This window comes from Helianthus annuus, chromosome 8 (assembly GCF_002127325.2).
Source record: "Helianthus annuus cultivar XRQ/B chromosome 8, HanXRQr2.0-SUNRISE, whole genome shotgun sequence".
NCBI classification, from domain to species: domain Eukaryota; kingdom Viridiplantae; phylum Streptophyta; class Magnoliopsida; order Asterales; family Asteraceae; genus Helianthus; species Helianthus annuus.
The window spans coordinates 68467467-68473977 of record NC_035440.2 but is presented as its reverse complement, the minus strand read 5'-3'; positions in this window follow the sequence as shown (position 1 = coordinate 68473977).

Sequence of the window (6511 nt, the reverse complement as noted above, 5' to 3'; positions counted from 1 at the left end):
CACAACCTTTAACGCGTGTTCTTACGTTCGATCCATTATATGTTTGTGTGCGTGCGAATGATTATCCATGAAACCCCTAATGCATGAACTAACTAGATGTGTGTTATTTAGTTTGTTGGATAATCATACTATGGTTTGATCATAAATCCGTTATTTGTATATTGACTAATAGTTACAGTATTGGTTCATGAACCCTCTAATTACATTGTTTAGGTTATGGAACCCACTCATAACACTTGTAGCCCAACCCACTGAATGAAGTGATTAACTATTCGGCCCATATCACTTTAGATGCAATCCGAGCCCACACCCCCCCTTGAGCCCATTATCCCTTATGTATACGTAACATTCCATAATCACCTAACCGTATGCAAGTTTGCAAACCCTAATCTCCTCCCCACCCCTCTCGAGCAACCTGTCATCAGCCCTCAAATCGAATTCATTCCCTCCTCTTGTATTCAGGTAATCACGATCTCATAGTACCGTTTATTGTTAATCGATCATACGTGTGTATATATATCCTTGTGTATGTGACTCAGTACGAAGTTGAATGAAACGATTATGTGATAATACATGTTGAGTTGTTTATGTGCGCATAGAGTAAAACAATAATATATAGACATAGCAGTTAACATGAAAGTAGGACAAGAGTTTGAAGACTGTCTGCTTGGATTAGGTGCATTATATGAATCAAGATAGGTTACAACCTAGATTATGTTATGGTAGGGTTATAGCAATAGCAATCTATCGATCAAACCTTTGAAGTAATAGGTACATGTTTATATTAACTCTTTTGATTATTGGTGGTGTTATGTGCATGATGGGTTATAAGTGTGAGAGAATCATATTAGGTATAACATGGTTATTAGATAATATAGGACTGATTGTAGGATGTATTTGTCAAAGCATGCATGATAAGTTAGTATGCACATGTTAGGGGTTCATTGTGATGATGATTCACCCAATATGAAACTGTGTAATAAAGATTAAAGTCACAAATCCCAAACCAACACATGTGCCGCCGATTTTTGATGATGATGATCGATGTGGTTTTAAGAAAATGGTGAATGATTCCTATGCTAAGATAATGACAAGTTCTCAATTAATGTGTGATGTGATGTTGCATGTGATGGGTCTTGACTATTCTTGGCTACCGTGATGATAGTGTAGTTATAAGAGATAAGGACATTTTGATTGTTTTGTAATGCTTGTCACTGTCAACATTAATTGAATGCATGGGTCACACACACACATAGGTATGACCGAATGGTCATGAGATAATTATGCAAATTTAATAATGCACATCACTTAGGATCAACAACTTACAATTTTCATGAAAACATGACAGTGGACTACATGTTTGTGCTAACTGAGTGTGTATTAGTGATCATATGTCTTTATAGTGGGCCTGACATAATAAGTGGACTGCCTATGATAACGGATCGAGTAACTTGGCCGCATAATCAAAACATGATAACTAAAGTGTGGACCGTTTAACACACTATAAGTTGGGCCGCGGGGGTTGAACGAATTGGACGACCCAACCGGCCATATAAAGGAAACTGGGTTGTCTTGTTGTGGGCCGAATAGATTAATGGATGGAATGATAGTGTGTTAATTTTATGTTAACTAATTACTGGGACGGTGGTTTGGGATACTTGTAATGGGCCGCATGTTAATAGTGGATTGTGTTACTAGACACTGATGGTTGTGATACAAAACTTATGTGATCTGAATACGATTGGTATGCTATGTAAGCTTGCATTGTAAATATACCACACCCCGAATGCTTGAAAGACGTACGTGATGTTATATGTTTCATTGCTCACTGTTTGAACAAAACGTGTGATTAGATGCGTGAACTATGAATTCATGAAACCGACTATCTTTGGTAACTACGGTAGGGTTTGACTGATCAACTGTTAAACAAGATATTTAATCTAACCGAGCAAACCGAAGGTGAGTTCACTACTTTGAGCATGCGTCCCGGTGGTTGGGACAGTCATTGGGTATCCCGGGGAGGGATAAATCTTTTGGGTAAAACTAGGATGTTGGATAATATTCTCACTCTCTATCATTTAAGTCCCATCTTTTGCTATCGTGGGGTGGTAGCGGGGTATTAGTTGGTAGCGCTACTTAGGTTTGGCACCCTCACCCCGTTTCTGAGAGAGGGCGGGTGTGAACTAATGACCCAGTCGGGCCCAGTGCTTTGATAGGAGCACTGGGAACGGGCAAAGCATACATCAGGAGCCGTCTTGTTCAGTATCGAGATATTATCAACATTGCTTTCGTATTTGTTAAACAAATTGGATTAAATACTTGGTAACTAATGTTTTATTAAAATTGTGAACTCGCCAGCTTTGTCTGATACACTTGTTGCATGCTCGTAGGCCGTTAGGTTTCATGAATTTGGATACTTGCTGTCTGGAGGAGCAGGAGATGTCATGGGTCGACTGGAGGGATACACGAGATTACTTGTTACTATGATACTTTGGTTTTTGAACAGTTTAGCTTTGATTACTATTCGCTTCCGCTGAACATATTTGTTTTCGTATAAACTTGTGATGGTATTTTATTAATGATTGAGAACTCTGTTTTGAAACTTATGTGGGTTCAGTGTAATTAGTGGCTCATTGTCAGTACGTCACACGCCTATCAGGGACACTCCCTAGGTGGCATTTTGGGGGTGTGACAATGCGCTTAAACATACTTGGTTTATGTTAGTCATCCTTGTTTTACCCTTATACTTTGCCTTCTTATCATAAACAACCCTTGAAACACTTGAAACTTGCAATTATAAACATGAGGGACCTAAAATGACAACTTTTAAAACATAAAACCCGTCAGACCAGGCCCTGGCGACCCGCGACTCGCCTGGAAGTGGGCTTCGCGGCCCGCGAGCCACTTGAATCCGAGACCAACTCCAACTGCTCCCTGGTTGGTCACTTTTGTTGGGTTTGTTGAGTTCTAAGTGTGTTTTCTTGCATTTAAAGCTCACTAACCCAACCCTAATCCATCCCCTATAAAATCCAAGCCTCCTCCAAGCATTTTTCACTTTCCTAACACTCCAAAATCACTCTCAATCACTCAAAAACGCAGTTGTGAACAGAAGCAAGACATATTCACTACAACTCACTAAAGTGAGCCTAACTTTCTCATTTCTTAGTCTTTTTCCATGATTCTTCTTCCTAAATGCTTGGAACAACCTGAGGTATGTTTCCAATAGGTTTTTCATGGAAAATCAAGGCTAGAACATCATCAAATAAGGCTCCAAACTTTTTGTTTTGATTAAACTTTACTAAACTTGCTTGAACTTGAGTTATCTCATACACATTCCTATGTCCTTATGCTCATAATCACTTCTATGGTTAGTTGGGCTTAAAAACAAGGTCGTGACACTTAAAATCAGAGGTTAAAACCTCATAAACTTTCTGTTTTGGTTAGGGTTTAACCCACAAGTAATGAACAAGCTTAAGGCTTGATGTTTGTGTGATTATAGGACTAGCTTGGGCTATCCTACTTGAAATCCACACATTACTTGATTTCTTAGATTAGTTGTAGTTAACTTATTCTTTATTGTATGTTCATTGCCCTCCTTGATTGTTTATAACAACAAGTGTAGTGGTGAACACCAAAGAGGTACCTAAATGGAAGACTTGTTCTTCCTACCTGTAACGCCCTGCTTTTCGTAACTTTCCTTAATTAGAAAATGTGTCTTGTATTTCTATTTTTGGAAGCTTGTTCCTTTCGTATTTCGTATTTCGTTTCAAACCATTGTAAATTCTAGACTTCGATCATAATGAAATACTATTTTTATACATGCTTATACGTGTTGCAATACTCGGGTTATACGTTACTAATCTCAAATGATTACGCGCAATCGATACTCGACATACTGGTACTCATAACTTATAATGCTTGTTAACTATTAAATACTTGGTTAATTCTAATAATTTAATAGTAATAATAATAATAATAATAATAATAATAATAATAATTCTAATAATAATAATAATAATAATAATAATAATAATAATAATAATAATAATAATAATAATAATAATAATAATAATAATAATATAACAATAGTATGTTCATATTTATTACATATGAATGTAAGTTTCATCAAACAAAAAAAATATATGGAAAGAAGATGGCAGTTTCTAATCGCAAATTCAAGGGGAAAGGATTGTTGTGTTTTAATTATTTTATCTCCCAACTATACAATGATGTATTTGATTAAGGTGTTAGGTATGTAATAAAATAATTTAACACAATCTAACAAACACCATACATCAATTGCAACAACAAAAAAATAAAGGAATTGAAGGTTGTCTTCAGTTCGGTCGCAGCTCTTTGGGGCTGTTTAATTGTTTTTTTTAACGTCTAACACCCAACTAACTTGTATTTAAAGCTTAACTACCTAAAACCTAAATCCTTCCTTATAAATACCACTTATAACCACCCTACCACTTTTGCAACACTAATACATTCTCAAAATCACTCCAAATCGCAGCTGGATTCAGAAGTTCAGACAGATTGTCGCCTTCATATGAAAATGAGCATAACTCACTCGTTTCTTGTCCGCTTCACTTGATTCTTTTTCCAACTTCTTTGGATTGATCTTAGCAACATTTCCAGATGTTTTCCCTAGAAAACCAGAGCCTAGAATGTCGCCATAAAGGCTCCAAAGTTGACTGATTTTTCCGTTTTGTACAAGAACTTTGCTAAAACTTGATTAAACTTGAGGAAACTCATCTCAAACCTATGCCCTTATGCTTATAACCACATCTATGGTTAGTTAGGCTTAAAAAAAGGTTGAGACATTCAAAATCAGAGGTATAAACCTCACAAACTTTCTGTTTTGTTCAAGGGTTTAACCCACAAGTGATGTTCAAGTTCAAGACTTGATGTTTGTGTGATTTAGGATTAACTTGGGTCATCCTACTTAAAAATACACATATTGCTTGATGGTTTCTCATAGATTAGTTGTTCATATTCTTGTATTACTTGTAAGTTCTTGACCCTCCTTGTATGTTCATAACATCAAGTGCAGTGGTGAACACTTAGAGGTGCGTAAATGGAAGACTTTTCTTCCTACCTCCTACATGAATTCTATGACACTTAAGAGGTTCCTAAATGGAGGATTCATCCTCCTACCTCATGCTTGAACTAATGGACTTATTGATATATTACATAACATATATAATACTTATATAAACTATCCTAGGCATCATTTTACGAAATGGCCACGACCTTGACAGTCGGGTGTAGGCGTACACCCGGTATTATGTCTATATTATTAAAAGACGTAGCCGATGGTTTACCCACCTCGGTTTTACGCAAATGTGGTGTGTCTATTGATCTTTAACCCGGCATAATCCGGGCTACTGAACGCATAGAAGGAACATGTAATTCGTTCACAAGATTATAATATTAAATAATTTGCCCAAGTTAAACAAATATGATTATGCCACGTGCATCCAAACCAATTTTTAATCATTTTACAAAATGAGTCAGTTGATCGTATTTACACGTAATTGGCTGGTAATAGCTCCCTAGCATCTAAGGAAGTCTCGCAAGCTTGATGTCTTATCTGTTGAACAACATTTTTATTTATTTTGATCCCTCATGTGGATACTATTCAACTACTTGTGATACATTTGGATATTACAGTAAATGGTTGAATTATATTTATCTTTATGCTTCCGCTGTGCATTCATATATTGTGGTTTGACTATATTGTTGCCAACTACGTCACGGTAATCCCCCACCGGGCCCACCGGTGATACACGTGGAAATCGGGGTGTGACAGGTTGGTATCAGAGCCAACATTGAGTGAATTAAACACTATCCTAATGTGTTTAATCTCAGTGACACAATTGCACATACTTGAGTCTAGACAAGAACATAGGACAAATTCGAATTGTTATTCCAAATTTGTCTTTTTCTTTTATTACTGTTATTTAAAGTTTTGAAAGCAGGAAATATGCCGCCAGTGATATTCCGAGGAAGAGGAAGGGGAAGAAGAGGCAGAGGAGAGATCATTACACATCACGATCACGAAGCCGGACCTTCAAATACGCGAGCTCCTTCAACCACAAGGAGTGAAGAACCGCAAAGGCGAAGAGACCTTTATGAACATGCGAGGCATTCCACCTCGCATAGCTCAACCCCATCATACCGGCACTCATTCGGGCCAAATTCCGAGAATGACCCCAACAACCCACAACCCTCCTTCATACCTCTACAACGTTCGGTATCACACCGAAATTTTGACGACCCTACTCCATACTTCAGAGGTCAGTTTAATCCAGCTGACTACATCCAGGAACCTTCAGGTTTTGTTCCATTAGGGCCGCAAGATCACTTCTCCGAAGATCATATGGACGAGGATACTGATCCGACAGAACCTGCTCGTGGTACGTCCACGCACCCAATAGAAATCTCTGATGGGTCATCCTTCCATGGTGCACCCTATCAGGGACCAGATAGCTTCATGGCGTTGTTT